This window comes from Protopterus annectens, chromosome 12.part0 (genome assembly GCF_019279795.1).
Source record: "Protopterus annectens isolate FY-2018-M chromosome 12.part0, PAN1.0, whole genome shotgun sequence".
Classification (NCBI taxonomy): Eukaryota; Metazoa; Chordata; order Ceratodontiformes; family Protopteridae; genus Protopterus; species Protopterus annectens.
Genome location: NC_056746.1, coordinates 1068013752 through 1068033751, shown reverse-complemented (window position 1 = coordinate 1068033751; position 20000 = coordinate 1068013752).

Genomic DNA, 20000 nt, shown 5'->3' with positions numbered 1-20000 from the left:
TCTGAATATGTGCAGAGGCATATACAGTCAGTTAAAGTGTACCACTATTTTCAGAAATTGTGAACTTATGTGAATAAGCAAACATGGTATAATGTACTGTTACAGAATATGATCTATCTGTAACACTGTGTATACATTAATGCAACATTTGTGTTTGATGCAATCAGAAAAGTAGAACTGCACATAGCTATGACATACCTGTATATGACCCCACATGGCATCAGAATTGCCGGCACATAGCACACAACACCACAGCATGCCAGTGAGCCAGCATGACAACTGTCATCCAAAACACATGGGAAATGACATATTCTTCTGTTGCACATACATGATATGGCAATACACAAATCCAAACCTTACCACAGTGGTTGTGCTGGACTATGGAAAATATCTGTTGTCTGTCTGTTGCCCTCAGTAAAACACGTGTTTACAGGATAATTGTTGCAGCACTAGCTGCAAGTTAACAAAAAACACCAAGTACACTTCTTAGAAACACAATGCAAGGAAATAGCATACAAATACTTTTATTCTCCACTTCATTTGCTTGAAACACAATGCAAGGAAATAGCATACAAATACTTTTATTCTCCACTTCATTTGCTTGATATACCTTTGAGAAGTGTATTTGGTGTTTTTTGTTTCAGTTGCTTGATATACCTCCTTTGGTTCGGGTTGACTTCTTTTTACAAGCTGCAGGTTAATTGCCACAGTGCATGGACAACTGACTGCTGGTGGAAAGTTTAATGTGTTAACATGTGTCATGCACACATTGAAACATAATTAAATGTTACACGACGATAACACATAAGCATGTCAGCTACATGGTATGCATGCATAAGAGTGCATATGCAGTCCAGTCAGTTATATGGTAATCAACATGTTGGCAGCATAACACAAATGGAACACACAGACAATACTTACGGAACAGAGAAACCAGACTGATAGGGCTGAGACTCATGAATGACCTCACAGGCTATCTGCCTGAATGAGTTGGGCATAGCCCATGACATATCCTGGAAGACTGTCTTCATCATGTCCCTTATTTGTGTTTGAAATATATTGGTCACAATCTCCCAGACATCCTCCTGATAATCATCTCTGTTCCAGTCCTGGCATTGTCTCCTCTCGGGTGCAGCAGGCATGATAGCTCAGGCAGGTGCAGGTCCAGCTTCCTTATCATCATCATCGTCATCATTTGAGAACTCCAGCAGTGGCATGGCATGTGCTCATTGTCAGTGTCTGATAGGTGAATGTCAATGGGTCCCATGCGCTGCAAGATGAATTGCAAAACAAAGGCAGAAATGAAAAGCAGATTTCTATCACACAGTACATTCCCATGAAGATCATAGCTGACCTTAATATGAAACTGATGTGCATATCTACAATCCAACATACTTTAATTAACATCCCATTCACTTGTGAGTTCTGCAAATAGAAATCTGAGACTGAAGGTGCAGTCAAATATTAAAACAGTTTAATTTTAAAGGGTGGAAACATTAGGAAGTAGCAGAATTATAATCAATACAATTGCTGCTAATGAATGGCTCCTAATACACATAACACATTCCCTTTGCCACTTTATCTATCTTCCCTGACATGACCAATAATAAAACATGTCAGGGAGAATGTATTCATCACCAGTGTGAGCAGTTCAATCAAGGCCGTGCAATGGCATGCATAACATAGCTTACAAGTCAGAATCGGGCCATCACCTGAACATTTAAATACTGGCCAGCATGAAGCATGGCAAACATACACAAAGCAAGCACAGGAAACACATCCTGATAGTTGAATGAAATCATGCTGATACTGCCTCATGCCACATTAAGGCAACTGAACTGTGACAAAAAAGCTTGTAAACATTAACATAACATTATTACTGTGACATGCACTGTTTAATAATGTTGTCTTCCTCAGTAAACTGTTCATTTGAGTGTATGGTGGTAGGTCATTATTCCCTTTCTTTTTCCCTTGCATGTGTTCCCTGAGCAGTTATGTCTGCATGTAAATGTGAATGTGATTCAGCTGAAAGTTCTCCACCTACTCCCCACCTAATAGTCCAATAGAAATTCCTTATACATATTCCACACAACCATTACTAGGGAATACAGAATACAGAAAGGGAAAAACAAGTTAATATCATAAACTCAAGAGGAAATCAAACACCATCATTCCCATCCCCACAAGAGGAGAAAGAATGTTCCCACACTGTCACAACCTCTCCACAGGTGAGATCACAAACTCTCTAACCCCCAAACTGCGGGAGATCACCCCCTTACAACTAAAGATAGTGGATCTCCCCATCTGAAATAAAGAAACACAAAAAGAACTTCCTCGAAGCCACCCCACCCCTCGAAAGACATCAAAAACTCTAGACGCCAAGACGAGCTGGAACCCCCAAATACCAAAGACCACAGTACTCACTTACAAAGGCGATCTAGGCAAAACAAAGACACTTCACATACAAAAGGCAAGTACCAGCAAAACAAAGACCAGCTTTCTGACCCAAAGGGCCATACACCCAAGCTAAGGACCCCCAGCCAGCTGCAAGCATCTACAACAAAAGGAGGAAGCTACGCTAAGATAGAGCAAAATCCTTAAAGGTAAGACAAAGAGATCAATAATAAAAAATAATCCAAAGAGAAAATAGCTAAATCCAAAAAAAAAAATGACAAGGCTAAAGTAAAATCAACTAAAGATCTTTTTAGGAAACCCTAAAAAAAGACTCAAAAGACAATCAAAATGATGTGAATTATCTAGACTAAATAAATAGGAAATTTACATTGACTGAAGACACATCCAACAACATGATGCTCTACAAGGTTCCAGCATCCCCCTAACATACGCACTGAGACAGGTTCAGTGCAAAACCCCCTCCCCTGAAAGGAGAATATCCAACTCTTGCTGCAGCCCCCAAATCCTCCAGCACACATGGTCCATGCTGGTGCCAAACTGCTCTCGGCTCAGCTTAACTCACAACTGGTGGAACCCTAAGTGTCAACTCCGAATAAAACTGTTCTTAAAACTACAGCTCGCACAGCTGTTTACTGCACTCCAACTGAAGGCACTGAGTGGAGTGTCCAGGTTCACAAATGCCCACTGAAACCGAACCCATGCAATCTGCTGCCTCCTGGAGAGTCATGGATCTGAGGTGCCATGGCTTAAGACAAAAGACATGGCAGACATGGATAACTCCATAGGGACATTTGTTTTTGCAGATCATGGATTTTGCTTTCTAAACTTTTTTCAAACTCAGACAGAAACCATTGAACTTGCTTTGATGAGCCGTCCAAACAGCCCTCGATCTGGGCGCAGCATGGCATACATACAATAATACCCCGGGGGCTCATGAAAAATACTCATCCCCCTTAAATCCCATCACATTAAGCATCAACTCCTTACATGTTAAGACACTGAGTACCACACCCACAGGGTGCTAGGTCCATGTCAGAACAGTTGGGGTCAGAGTTGCTGGCGCCATGTCAGACACAAGTGGTGTACCAGTGTGTTCTTCTTGGGCTTCTACACCTTGTTTCCACACATCTACTTTCAGTACAAACAAGCACACAGAAACAGAAACAAAGTTAAAGTTTGACATCTGCAAAAACACATCTATGGTAGATAACACACAGAAACAGATTCCGGTACAGGGTCACAGAAACGGAATAACTGTGCCAAGAGCCATGGCCTAAAAAAGCTAAATGAAAAAAATGCATCATCATACCGAAAACAAGGTTACCAACCCACTTACCCCAAATAGGTGGCAACCAAGTTATCAGAAGGTTGTCAAAGTTAGCTGATCCAGGTTGATAGTAGTCTGTCATTCGACACCTATGAAACAACCATGTGTAGAAGACCTTGAAGGATCCCTCAGGATCATCTTAGGGATTTCATCTAGATCAAGGGAGGTCATAGTCTATCATCATTGAGTCAAACCAATCATTGAGACAATGCCCCTATCTGCGAATGTATCTGGACACAGGCTTGCAGCAGCTGGGCCAAAGCCTCTCAAATCAAAAGGTCTCTCTGTCCCATGCTGTCTATCCCCTAGAACTCCAAGAACTCCCAGCTCCTATCAGTCTGCCAGCCGCTACGCTGGTGAGCCTCTTGTCAACATACATTGGCATGTCAACGCCACCATGAATATCTTTCACCTCAAAAAATCAAATAGAAGATCCCCAAGAGCCAAAAGGCGGAGACTTAACACGGCTATTAATAGGACGTGACGGGAGGGGACAGGATAGATTCATCACCAAAGACTCCTGTGTGAAATAAAAAATCCCGTATATGTGGAGGAGGACAGAGCTTGTTCAAGAGAAAGTTCACCAAAATGGATGATGGGGGTGAGGAGATCCAATTCTAGGATTACCTCTCAGTGTCACAGGAGGCACAGCACAGGACAAAATAATGGGTATAGTTCCCTAAAAGGGGGGCGGGTAAGGTAAGCAAACTATGGGCTAGGCTTGTAAATGCCCTCGGGCAGATAGCCTAGTATGAACCTATGAACCTATGAACCTATGAATAGGTCTTTGATGCACTTTCCAAGGTGAAATAGCACAAAGCACGATCTCTCTGGGACACTTGAATCAGGATCATGTGGAGCCTACTGTCAGGTTTTGTGCCCAAACAATGGAAGAGGGCTACAGTCATTCCCCTGCATAAAGGAGGTCCAACCACTTATCAGGGTAAATACAGCCCCATAAGTCTGACCAGGCACATATGTAAGGCCATGGAAAAAAATATCCTGGGCATGATAAATGATGACATAGGTAACATACAAATGCTGGCCCTATTACAGTTCTGCTTTGTTAAATAAAGGTCATGCCTATTAAATCTGGTGAACTTCATTGAGAGGTCACCAAAAGGATGTGGGCAAGACTGTACACACAATTTTCCTCGACATAGCCAAGGCTTTTGATACAATACCCTAGTCAGGCATTATATACAAGCTAAATAAATTAAGTATAAGCCCTTTTATCCCCCACTTGATGGCCAAATACTCCCTGATAGGACCCAGGAGGTCAAAATAAGTGAGGCCACCTCCACCAAGAGGCCAGTCACTAGCAGAGTCCCTTAGGGCTTGATACTGGGCCCACTCCCTTTTGTCATCTATTTCTCTGAAGTGGAAGCAAACATTAAAGGTTTATGGCCGACTAAGTTTGCAGATGATTGCAAGTTGGGGATTATCATCGACTCCCCTGCAGACACTAGCATTCTTCAAGAAGGCCTATCTCTGACTAACAAATGGTGCCAAAGCCATGATCTTAAAATCAATTCTAAGAATTGCATAATTGTACCCTTTGGAAAGTCAACCATCCTGAATAATTAACATGTTGCTAATACACCTCCAGCAGTCAACTCAGTGGTCAGGAATCTGTATATGCATGTAGACAGTAGCCTTATATTTGACCACCACATAGCCACATTGATGAGGAAATCATTTTGTGTTGCACAAGTTATAATTAAGAGCATAGCAGCTATGTCCAACGAGGTCATTATCCCACTGTAGTCTGCACTTACCACAACAATCATAGAGTACAATGGTCACTTCAGTATGTACCTGGCCAAAACATGCAGAAACTACAACTACATCAGACTTTCAGTAAAAAAGGAATACAAGGTGTAATGCAGAGTGCCTTAAAGACATTTCCCTCTACTCAATCTGATATACATTATTGAAGGGAAATCTATGATTGACTTACAAGGCATTTTCAAACTCCAAAGTTATGAATCTCTTTCATTTTCATAAGTCAAACTACCAGAAATACAAGGTCTAAGGATCAAAATTTTGTCTGTGACTTAAACAGAACTTGCTGGAGAGACAGATATGTGTCCCACAGACTGCACTTTCTATGAGCAGGCTTCAAATCCATTTGAGGCTGATTTCATTTCCTTTATTACACAATTTAAGCACAACCTAGACCAGTGAATGAAGAATGGGAAATTTACACTGAGCCTGTCACCCATATGTATTATGAACAGAGGTAGCTTATAAAAGCTTGGTCCTCAGTGTATTATTTGGATACAGGATATCATTATTCTTTTGTGAAAACTTGGCTAGGCTTAGAAAGTTGCCCCCAGGCCATTAGCATAGTAAAAATCTATGAATGCATGAATCTATATATTGTCGTCTCTACATATAATGATTCATATGAACAGTCACCAAGTGTCATAGTCAAAATGAGGACAAAGTGAGGTGATAATATTGTGGAAACTAGGCAAGCCATATGGCAAACATCTGAGCTAGGCAGCATGATAAGTGGTTAAACACACATCAATTTAAGGTATGCAACAGTAATGAATATTTATTATGTTTAATCACCACAGCCCATTGTTAACCTCACAGCAAGAGGTTCTCCCATTCGATTCTCGGCTTGGCTTGGGAGTGCCTTCTGTGTGGAGTCTGCATGTCCTCCCCGCAGTTGGGTAGCATTCGAAAGACATGTGTGTGTAAATGGGCGTGCCTTCGTTGAAGGTTGGGCGTGGAGCTGGCACCTTGGCATTTCATAAAAATTTACTGCCAATCATTAGCGGACCGGAGTTCCGCTGTGGCAACCCCTTACCGGGAAAAAGCCGAAAGACAAACAACAACCATAGCCCATGGCATATGAGAATCTAATATATGTTGTAATAAGAGTATTGTATGTGTACAACTGTATGCATTACTTACTTTCAATTACTACCAATCAGTAGCTTGCAAAATGCAAATATCTTGATGATTCTTGCTGAATATGAAACCAGCAAAAAATGCCTATCTGCACAAGTATCCACAAGCTTAGCATGCAAGTGTGTTATAACAAAAAACACAAGGTGTTGTAAGCAGATGCAATACCAATATTGAACTGAAGGGCATACCATGGTATGGTCTGCAAGCAACAGTGTGACCACTGACACAGCAAATACCCATTCATTCAGTCAATAAATAGGCAAACTATACACAACAGATCAGACACAGGCAAACACATATATTATGTGCGGCCATCAACGCACTAAAACTCATATACAGAACAGTTAACTTGTAATATGTGAGTCAGACCTGAATGTCATTTAGAGTACAGAGTACATTTCAAAAACTGTCTATAGAAAAAATGGCGTAATGTCGAATGATATTTCAACATTTTCTTATTTAAATCAGAGTTTTAAGCACAACTGTAGTGTGATTATTTGGGTCTATATCACTTCGACGAAACGGCAGAAGTTCAAACACCATATGTTCGAACTTCTAACCTCGAAGTACAAAACCATCGAATGCTTAGAACAGTGATTTTTTTCCCAGGGAAAAAAATCGCTGTTCCAAGAAACACACACACAACACAAGCACACCAAAAAAACAGCAATCCACACACATACACTTAAAATCCTACATCTAACCCTACACTAAACTGTACATACACTACTATCTATCCACTTACCTTAACCCAAACCCTAACCCTAAGGTCTGTCACTATCGCACACTCATCTGACCCGCTCCCTAACTCTAACTCACCTATCCCGCTCTAACCCTAAAGTCTGTCACTATCGCACACCCACCTCACCCGCGCCCTAACCCTAACTCACCTAACCCGCGCCCTAACCCTAATGTCCGCGCAATCGCACACTTACCTAAACCCAACCCGTACCTTTCCACCACAGTGCTGAAAATCGCAAAGCCACAGAAATGGCCCACTGAATTCTTTCCCTGGGAAAGAATTTGGTGTTTTGCGGCTTCACGATAATCAGTTTTCGAACTTCACAGTTTGAACATATGGTGTTCGAACTGCTGAAGTTTCGATGAACTGATAGGAACCCTGATTATTTCACTTACCTTACTGATGTATGATGAGTATTCATGCATTCTAAACATATACATAGTAATGTGAAAAATACACGCTTATAACAAGGATCACATGTATTTCATTTGACAAAACAGAAAAAGTTATCAACTTACCTCTTTCCCTCCACTGCTCCTCAAGCCTGTGCATGCATGTGCTCAATGCACAAGGCACGGTTTCTGGTCCTATCTTCCTCACCTGAAAAAAGAAAAGAGCAAATATAAATGATATATTCCCCAAATAACAGACATACACCTTTCTTAGATCAGGTTCTAGAAGATGTATTTCTGAAGAACATCTGCTAATCACCATATACATTTTTTAGGGTTATACACTGGCTTTTACATCTTTGAACACTAATTGTAGGACATGAGATTCAAACCTGTGACTGTAATATACATCCAAACTCTGACTATGCCACCTACCTGATTAAACCATCTTGATTGAAAGCATGTGTTGTGAATGCAGTGAAAAGACTTGGTTATGACTTCACTTAGATGGGGGATGGTCTGCTAATATGGATTCTGGCTGAGGATTTCAAAAAATGAACATGTCTGAGCATGTAACTAAATAATTAGCAAAATTAATTAATGTCAGCAATGTGGTCATAAACTTAAACAGCAATGGAAAACATACATTCCTCATACAGTGGGAGAGTGTCATGTATCATACAGCTTTTGTTAACAAAACCATAAAAGTTGCTGTACATGAGGGACACAGAAAGCTATGTGAGAAGACTAAGATATTCCTTGGCAAAGTGCACATCAGAAAACAAATATATACATCTTCCTTGTTCTGCATTTCAGCTATAAGTCTGCTCATCTCACTCCCTCAAAATATAAGGATGATGAGGTTTTGAAGTGAATTTAATAATTAATGATAATGCATCACTTGATAGCACTTTTGAAAATAAAACCATATTGCAAAAACTTTGTCAGATATATAGCAGTATGTAGCAAGCTTTACTATCCTGCAGTTAAAGAGCTGATATTATCAGAGCCTTATGGATTACAGGCATATTTGCAGGAACTTGACAAATAACTATGTTATTTATAACCATGTTCAAAGTGCCAAAGCATTAAAGGATAGTTGGTCTTCCTAGGAGACAGAAAGCCATGATCCTTGTTAACATTGGTATAAAATGAGCTTAGGAACCACTTTAAAGAAATGTTGTTAAAAATGAGGCACTGAATGGAGCTCAAAAAATTAGCTTTATTAGGCAGATAAGCGCTGTTCAGTAACAAAACAAATGACAATGTGAGATCGTATGTATCCAGTATACAGATTAAAATATGTAAATATACTTTAAATTGGGTGATGAATATGGTGGGTGTGGAAGACAAAAATCAATAGGGACAACAATTCAGTTTAACAATCATTAGTGGGCATAGGTGAATCGGTTCTGGAATGCTGTGGGATTGGCTACGAGAGATCATTACTAGCTCATGGTGAGGAACCAAAAATGGTTGGTTAGGCTACGAATCTTGTGACCAGTGAGAACATTCCCCCTTCCAATATGTGTAATTGGTCAGAAGATAGATTAGCCAGTGGGAATGATGAGTTTGTCATTGGATAAATAAACGGTAGTTTGCCCGATAGAAACATTTCCTGGGTATCCCCTATCAATCCTAAAGAACACTTTTTTAACTAATGGAAAAGAATTTATCTGATTGGAAAATTAAAAAGAGATTGTCCAATGGAAAGAATACGTATCTGTAGTGTAAAAATGAAGACTGGAAAAAAAAGGAGTAATTACTAAAATTACTAAGGTCATGCCACTGGGCTTTTGCCTTAGCTTCATCAAAAATGCCTACCAATTGCTGGAGGTTGGGTAGGAATAAGGGTGTTTTATACCAAAAATGAAATCCACAGTTGAGGCCGTAATTGTGTGATTAATAAGTGTTGTACAGTAACCTGCCAGAAGCCAACCCAAAAGATGTGAGATTGTATTTAATACAGAATTTAGAATACAACATGAAAAAATACTTTTAAATTGCGTGGTGTTTGTGGTGGGTGTGGACACCATGGGGGTTCTAATGAGCTAGAAGGGGTAGCAATACATGTTTAATAAATAAATAAAAGTGGGCATTGGTGAATTGGCCCTGGACCACTGCATGGTTGGTTACAAGAGACCAACATTAGCCCACAGATATGAATGAAAAAATGATTAAATGAGTGGTTGTGCTAGGAGTCAGAGGACCAATGGGAACATTCTCCTTTACCATCTGTGTGATTGGTCAAAAGTAAAGTTAACTAGCCAGTGGGAAAGATGTAATGTGATTGGATAACCAACTTTAGTTTGCCCAATAGAAACATTTCATGGGTATCTCCTATCTAAACTAAAAAAATCCTTTAAAAGCCATTGGTAAGGAATAATTCTGATTGGATGATGCATAAGAGATGGCCCAATGGAAAACAATAGAATACAAATAGACTGGTAAAATAATGTTAAGATTTAATAAAAATGAGTACAGAAAGAAATTTGTCTTGTCTATGTGTTTTCACTTTAGCTTCATCAAATCTGCCTAAAAAATAACCCAACAGTAAAAATGTCACATAAAAATCAGTAGAAAACTAATGTTAAGGTTATACATGTATTATTGATGTTAACGATATTAACATAAGTCAGGCCCTAAGGCATGTGGAGAGATCACAAAGGAATTTTGTGTCTTGTTACCCTATAACATGGCTTGAGGGATGGACAAGAATACTATGGGAAAGTAAGCTACAGTTTAACTTAAGTAGTTTGTGGAATAATACTAAGGGCAAATAGGGGATGATTAAAATGATCCCAAAGATGAGGGTACACGTCAACTAAAAGTGAAAATAAACATAGAAGTAAAAATAAAAAAAAATAGCCAGCCCCAAGAGTATAAAATACCCGGAGTTGAATGAATGTAAATAGTAAAACTAAAGAGTGACAGAAAAATTGAGTAAGTGGAAAGTGATGTTGGGAGCTTGAGCTAAAGCGCACCTGCTGCAAAGGTGGGAATGCCTGATTGCCATGTGAACTAGAAAATACATTGGCTACCCTTAAAACAAGCTGTAAGCAATAAACCAATGAGGGGTCCGGAAACCCTCTAAAGGAATATGATCCTATGAGATCATTGGGCCAGCAGACAGCCTAGTTTCAAAATGACCTATGACAGGAAAGGGTAATATTGCTGGAGTAGGAGGCTATCGGGGTGCCTGTTGGTCATAGGAACATACTATATTACTCAATCAGTGGAAGAAGGCCATCTCAAACCTAAGGATGAGGTGTGTCCAGTGAGGGAAGGGTAGGGGTGGTGATGTGGGAGGCTTGTAGAAAGCATAGTGATAGGTTATGTGTTATGTAGCAAACAAGCAAAGGGCCGATAGGGAGGGGGGGTAAATAGCCCATGTGGATTAGAACCCATAGCATGCCAAAATGTGGGCTGACTGGTTTCCTTACTGGCCAAGCTAATAGGTAGCACACATTTCTTCTTACCAAGCAGGTAGTATTTTGTTAACCCTGCAGTTAAAGAGCTGGTGTCAACAGAGCATTACTGGCATATTCATAAGAACTTGATGAACACCAAGAGAAAAACAAAGTCCTGGAAGCATGAGTAAATACAAAAATTTATTCACAAGTAAAACTTTCATAGACACAATGGTGCTCCTCAGGCTACATATATATATATATATATATATATATATATATATATATATATATATATATATATATAAAATGTATGGTTCCCCTTTATAATCTCGAAATACTGAAATCTCAAATTTCAGTATCTTGAGACCATAAAGGCGAATTTTTAAAATAGCGAAAGTGCATAATCACAAATTTGAATACCTCAAATTTGCTGTTATGGCTTTACGCTACGTTACGTGCGGTGTTTTGTGTTGATGGTGTCCAGTGTTGTGTGTGGATTTAGGTGGAATTTAAGGTAAGTGAGTGTTTTGTAAGGGTTTTGGGTGGGAGTTTGAGTGTATGTGAGTGTGTTTGTAAGTTGTACATGTGGGTTAGGGTAGGCAGGTGAAAGTATGAGTGTGTATGTGTTGGATGTGTTGGTGTTTGTATGTGTGTGTGTGTGTGTGTGTGTGTGTGTGTGTGTGTGCGTGTGTGTGTGTGTGCACGCGCGCGCACATGAGAGGGAATGTAGAATGTCTGGGTGTGAGTTTACTTTCTTTTTCTGTTTGTACGATCTCGGAGTTAGTATATGTAGGGGGGTGGGGGGCACAGCCCTCCACATGGGGTGTGCAGGATGGCTTGCCCCCCGTCTTATTTGTAGTGTAGACTTGTGGATGTGTGCTGTTATGTTTTTGTGTGTTTTTTTGTTTTGTACTGTGGGTATTGTGGTGTATGTGTAGTGTGGTGTATGCTGTGTGTTCGGGATTTCAGATTTCGTGGTTTTGGGCTGTCGGTGTTTTGTGGATTCGCCTTTATGGTTTTGAGATACTTAAATTCGAGACTTCAGTATTTTGAGATTATAAAGGCGAACTATATATATATATATATATTATATACATATATAATATATATATATATATATATTTATGGGTCCACTACCGGACATTGAAATTACACTATTTCGAAATCCAGTAGTAGATGCCCACTAACGCGAAAGTGCACTTCACCGAAAGTGCACTTTCGTGAACACCCCTAGAATGAACGGGCAATGTCCTCCACTGTGGTGCGGAAGTCACGGATTTTAGAGTTAGGGCTTTGGTTAAGGATAGTGGATAGCCCTACTAGGTATCCACTATCCTTAACCCAAGCCCTAACCCTAAGGTCCATGACTACCACACCACAGTGGAGGACATAGGTCCGTGACTACTGCACCATGGAGGACATAAAATTTCCTCCACTGTGGTGTGGTAATCATAGACCTTAGGGTTAGGGCTTGGGTTAAGGATAGTGGATAGCCCTACTAGCTATCCACTTTCCTTAACCCAAGCCCTAACCCTAAGGTCCGTAACCATTTGCTCAAGTGGTGTTTGCGAAAGTGCACTTTCGGTGAAGTGCACATTCGCGTTAGTAGGCATCTACTACTGGATTTCGAAATAGTGTAATTTCAATCTCCGGTAGTAGACCCATAGATATATATATATATATATATATATATATATATATATATATATATATATATATAAAATAAAGCAAAATGAATACTAAGGCCACCACATATATATATATATATATATATATATATATATATATATATATATAGATATATAGATATATATATATATATATATATATATATATATATATATATATATATATATATATAAATTCCGTAGGAATGCCCAGGTCTACTTGGGATAGTGACACTTACTGTAGGGATCCACAGGCTGTTTCTACACTTCAGCAACCCTCTAATAAAGCTCCTCCACTTTTCTCTAATGCAGATCATCATAGCACTCCAGTCTGGTAGACCCCTATACGTCTTCAGTGTTCCCTTGCAATCTGATTCCAGATGCTGATCATAGCAAAGTTCCTTGGCCTGGCTATCATCTGATGCTCCACTGCATTCCAATGTAGATGGTCACCATCTAGGTGGCCTCTTCTCAGTCTAGTTGGTTGTATGCACATGTTGCAGCCTCCTGGAAGTACTCATCCTGATACTCCAATGTAAAATGTAGGATAAATGCAAAAATTGAAAAATGCCCACTCAGTTTGCAGGTAGCAATGGTCTGATCTATAAATGCATCAAAATCAATATTTGGAAGATAGTGGGCATGTGCAACACATGGTACAGTTTATCGATAACTGCTGGATGTTTATGCAGTACACCTGGATGTTAAGCCAAATGTAGACAATTTACCCAGATGCACACGAATGGGATTCTAAAAACTTAGAATTGTGTTGAACCTCATTAATGATGTATGGCTGAAATGGTACTTAGACATATGTGCATATTAGATGCTCTTCCTTTCAATGATATCCAAGTCAGAGGTAGCTGATAAGGGAAACTATTACCTGCCAGCATTTCTGTTTTGGGGAATATTACATCTGTTAAACTTACTCATTCTCAAAGGTACCTTTTTTTAGATTTACTTTTATTCAAGGTGTGTGCTTTAAGAGAAGTGTTTGTAAGTTAATGGAGTGATGTTTGACTGACCTTTATGCACAATGGTGTTGCCACTTTCATTAAGAGCATGCAAACATTTCCCATATGCAGTGTATAGACAAGTTTACATTGCACGTGTACAGTACAGAAAGACAGAGCTACAGATCATTCGTATTTCTTATGGATAGTTCCACACACTCTGTGGTGTAAGCATTAAAACCCATGGATTCTGACATTATCCGTATACACTATATTATTTTGCTGTTACTAATATTTCTTCATTGATTTTTCATAACAAAAGACTCAATACTATGTTGTTTTAGTGCTACAAATAATTATTCATTGATGTTTCTAAACAAAAGTCTTAAAACTATGTTGTTATGCTGTTACCGATATTTCTTCATTCATGGTTCTTAACACAAGTCTTATAACTACTGGCTCAGTATAGTAAGGATCTGTACTCTCAGTGGCCTGTCTATAGATCCTGAGGTTTTCCAGTGTTTTTCATAAGATATTCAGTTGTTAGTCTGTGCAGTATTTAATGTGGAATGCATGCAAACACGTGTGGTATGATGCTGTTATCTTTGGACCTGCACTCAACAGATATATAATTGAAGGGGTTTTAATTCCGCAGACAACCTCTAAAGATATCACAAATTATGTTAATTTTACAACTGTTATTTATGCAAGCATTGTTGTTTCTTTTTATATGTCGCATTAGTATTTGTCACAGACAGTAATTTACATGCTTTTGCATTGCATAGGAATGCATACTGTTTATGCTGAAATACACTGTCCACATAGTCATCTACATAATTGGGTTCCCACAGGAATATGACCATGTGCGAATCACTGTCTTTCAGATGGCAAACCATCCTAGGGGCAACAATTTCTCACCCCAAGAAAATGACACCATACTAGATGCTCTGCAACAACATAGATGGAAACTCCTTGCACATGCGGGGAATACAGTTTGGAGAAATGAAGTGTGGACTGACATCACCAACATGATTAATGTGCTTGAAAGCCACAACAGATCCCATGAGGGCTGTTAACAGTTCTGCTCAGACATGATCCTGCAGCTAACAGGTTATGATATAACAGATCAAGGGTTGCCACTGGTGGTGGGCCACCATTGACCCCCAATAACAACACAATATTTTTGGCATCCTTAAATGTAGTGAGAGGGGAATGATGGATGCCGAAGGGGGGGGATAAAAGCAGGAGTTCCTGGCTGAAAATATATATCTTATTTTCCGTGACATGGCTGAGTATAGAGTACATAACTGCATATTGCTGTTGCATGCATATTCATGTATTGTCATTTTTGACTTACAGGAGCAGATTTAAGCCATGCACACAGATCCACACAGGGTGATGACAATGAACTTAAGCATAATGCCATGTACTCATACAAATGTAGTACAGACAGAGTAGTGCAACCAACATGTGCAGTGCTGTCTACATTAATATTCACAGATCTATCTACTTCTGGACAACATCAGGGAATGGCAGGTGAGTGTCTCCATACAGTGTTACTGTGACCACTACCTGTTATTGCCTCAGCCTCATGTCATGCCACTACTGATTACTGTCATAATGATATTTCCATAGCACTGTACACTACAGGTACATCCAGTGGGGGCCCAAGCCATGCAGGTGCAAATACAGACATACCATGTATATTACTACAACAAGTTCATAGTTTGCTTCAATGTGTAGCACACATGTGATACATGACATTAATGTCATTCTTTTTCAAAACAAGGCCATTTGGCTAACAGCTGCAATGTCCATCACATGAGTGTCTGCACCCTTTGTTACTGTGTTGTATATGTCATGCTGTCAGTATTCTGTTGACTAAATGCATGACAGCTTTCTTTCTCTTTACTTGTGCACTGCAGGATCCACACTACAAGCCACAAACTCTCCACAGTGGGCATCTATCAGTGGTTTGCTATTAGCTAGTTTTCATGCATGTCATTGCTTTTACTCCTGTTGTTGTCCTTCATTAATACTGTGTCCACACTGTGTCCTTCTTCCTATTCCTAGGCCAGACTGCATCAACCTCATTAACTGCACAAATAAGTGATATGCCTATCTTAAAGCTACTGTATGTTTTAATGCTGCTCATATGGTTCATACTGGCAATGAAGTGATTGATAATGGTGACTTTTTCCCTACAAGAGTTGAAGTTTATCCCTCTTCAACACACCATATTCCCAGATGGAGTTGTCATATGTGTGTTTTGTTTGTATTCATCTCACATGTCATGTATGTTTGATACGTAACCAGTTGTCTACTCTCTGTTATGTAGATTATGTGACCCATACACAGACAAAACCTAATGGTAAATCATTATTATCTGTAACTTTGCAATGAGATATATGTGTCACATGTCTTCAATGATATCCAGTATGCGATGTAAGCACGTCCTGATCTGTGTCATTTGTCTCTTCTTTTAGCATATCAACTATCTGTATCCTCCATTAGCCCATTCAGTGATCATGATGTGGGATCTGATGTGTCTCAGTATGGTAGCATGGACCCTGGCACACAGGAAAGTGGCATAGTGATACAGTTTGGCCAAGACGGAGTCAGTCATGTGAATGGAACTGTAGCCTCAGATATGAAAAGAAACTTGTCTGGCCGTTCAGACAATGAAGAGACATTGGATACTTAGGATGAAGTCAGTGAGCAACAGACCCAAGTTAAGACTGCTGCTGATGTTAACAGTTCCAGACAACACATTGATACTGGCAATCACAAATGACACATGTTTGCAACTGGTGTGCATGGGCATGTGTCAGAAAGTGCCTGCCTACTCCTACAGGCAAAGAATGTTCCCAGAAATGTCATAGATCTGATATCTGTGTACTTGCTCATGCCACAGATTGTGTTGTACCCAGTTACATGTACTGCATGAAGGACAGGAGCCCAGACACAGTGAAGTAATGGCATCATTGGTAACTCAAAATGATAATATGTTATCTGTGGCATAGTCAGTAGAAACCCTGGCCTCTACAGTACTGCAGCAGTGTCCCAGTACAAGCAGGGTTCTGCATGTCCAGATTGTGCTTAGCTGATTTCCATATGGCAGAGGCAGACTACCTCTCAGCAGAACAAACCTTGCCCATTGAGTATCAGTGTCTATGCTCCAAAATGCACACACTTCCACTGCTGGCACATCTGCTGTGGTCCTGCCAGTCATGAACAGACAGTCAAGTCGCAGTTATGCTCCTTCACCTGAACATGGCACTGTCACCCCATCAGTCACCGCTATGGAGCAACCTGGGCCAAGTATTTCAGTATGTGATAGGGGCAGAGCAGACTGGGGTGAAAGCCATCAGCATGGCCACCCTAGACTGTATTAGAGTGAGTTTAATAAACATAACTAACTCGATTTTTTTTTCATTAAATTACTTTATCTATACTATACTGTAATATATTTGGCTTGTGATTTTAAAAGTCCTGCATTATGTCCTATGTTGTTTCAATTTTTTCAGCTTATTATAGTGTAGAGATAGGAATATGTTACATTGATGTGTGTCCCTTACTGTTTGCCATACACTGATGCAACAATCTGAGTCTGCATGCATACTCCTGTCAATTGTGCCCTGAGTTGATAATCCCTGTTGTGACAAATTTGTATGTGTTCATAATATTATATATTATAATTATGGTATTATGTCTGATGCTCAGTGTATACATTTACTGGGTAATTGCCATCAGATGCAATCCACATTGCTGTGGTGGGGAAACACTTGAACATCAATGTTTAATCTCTGTACTCATGTAAGTGTGGCTTGGCAAGACTCAAAGCTGTGGGTCAGATGCTGCCCTGTTGTCTGGGGCTGCACTTGTAGTCACACCCTACGTTGTCAACACCTGTGTTTTCTGCCACATGTCCTCTTTCTCCTCCTCTGATACCTGTGGGATGTTATCTTCAGATGTCTGGGGTTCTTGGGGTAGTTCACTCACACCTGCAACTGGAAGACCACAATGTGTTGTAGTAGGCTTGTCAGCATGGCGCACACCATTATCATATGGGGTGTCTTCTCAGGTGTTTAGTGCAGTGCACCCCAGTGGTGTCCAGGCATCTGAACCTTGTTTTCAGTACACTGAACGCAGATTATATGCATTTCTGGTCATTGCATGCACTGTATTGTAGGTCTCCTCTGCAAGGTTGGATGGTTCACGGTATGGTGTCATTAGCCATGGCTCAAGTGGATAACCACATTCACTTCTTGTGGGGAATAAAAGCACATTTGGTCAGCATGCATATTGTTGTGAGAGGAATCCTTAGCTTACATCCTAGTTGCACTCCTGTACTTACTTACTAGTAGCCCCTCAGGTATTTCACTTTCCTGGATTGCAGCCCTCAGTCCACTTTCCCTGCATGTGGCAGCATCATGGACACTTCCAGGGTGCATTGCCATGATGTTTGTTATGCTGCTATCTGCTGCACACATAACCAAGTTGTTCAGGGATTGCCATCTCTTTCAGTTTATGTGTCATTCTGCTTCAGCATGTACTTCTGTCTTAATAGGTATGTGTGTACAATCTACTGCACCGAGTACATGGGGGAAGTTTGCAGTGCTGTCAAACTGGTGGATTACAGTTCTTTGCTCCATGGTGGTGGATGGAAAGTGTATGCAGCCATCCACATTGCTACCAGGAAGTTTGCCAAGATATGACTGGCAGCTGCCTGTGACACTCCCAAAGCATTCCTCATTTATCTGTGGAATGTTCCAGATACAAGTACACTCAGGCTGAGACACACTTTGGTTTCAAGGGAGATGGAGTTTCACTGCAGGGTCGACAGAGACATGTGTGGGCCACACATGTTGCAGGCAGCCTGCACCAGTTGTCTGTCTAGCCGGTACCTGTCAATTATTTGCTGCTTTGACAACTGGTTTAGTTGCAGTCTTACTCTGACTCTTGCCGGCTACTTTTTAGGGTGTACAGCCACAGCCTCATTTATGGCTTGTACCACTGCAGCTTGTTGCAGTTCATTAACTGCAGGTTGCATTTTTATGTTTTTTTTTTGGTATTGTTATAGAATTCAGCAGAACTAGTATCAGTAGCTTCTCTTCCTTGAGGGCTATATAGCATACACAGAAGATTTCAGAAATAGGGTTGGCCTTGCAGTTTGTTGCATTTAAGTTGCACTGAGTGAGCACAATGTGTCCATGTCTTGGAATTAGATGGACATGCGTGGAATCCATAATTATCCTACAGTGAATAGTTAAGCAGTCCGTGTGCCTTCAGTGTGGCTTTTGAAATCACATCTGCAGCTTGTGCACTGAAGTATTCCTTCAGTATGCTGTACTGTCTGCTAATAGATTTCAGGAACTTTATGGAGTCCAGCCCAACTTCTTGATTACCAACCAACCCCCCCCAAAAAAACACTTTAAAACATTTTTTGCAAGGGGGCAAGACCTCCTACACTATCCAAAACCCTACCAATAATATACATCAAATGTGAGACTGCAATACAGTGGTGAAAAGCAAGTTCTGCAGTCCCCACTGTACCATAATCTGGCACTGACAAAAAGCCAGTACATGTGATAAACTTATTTTCAATCAGCTGTGCTGGCTTTTTCTCTGTTCGACAATTGGTATGTTCAACCAATTGTCTGAATCCCAGAAACATGTATATATGTATCTCTGTGTGTTTATATCTATATTCATATATATCTATCTATCTATATATCTATCTATATATATATATATATATATATATATATATATATATATAGATAGATAGATAGAGGTTTGTGTGTGTATGTGTATGTGTGTTTTTTTCCTAACAAGGTTAGAAATATACACATTTTCAGTGGAATTATTAGGATTACAAAAGATGCCTGGCCTTCCTGTGCTCTGCATAATGACCCAGCTCCCTGGAAGACTGGAGCCCTAATTGCCTTAATGTCCATTCAGTTATTCACAGAAGGTGAAAAGACACAAAAATTCCTAAGGTCCACAAGCATGTGGATTTGTATGCCATTTGTTAAGATGCACCTTGTAGTTAATGTACATATCTCATGACATGGGGGTGTGGGGGCATTTCATATTATAATGCTTAGTTTTGCTTTAATATTCTTTAGTAACAGAAATGTGAGTGGGGGGGTTTGCTCCCCCA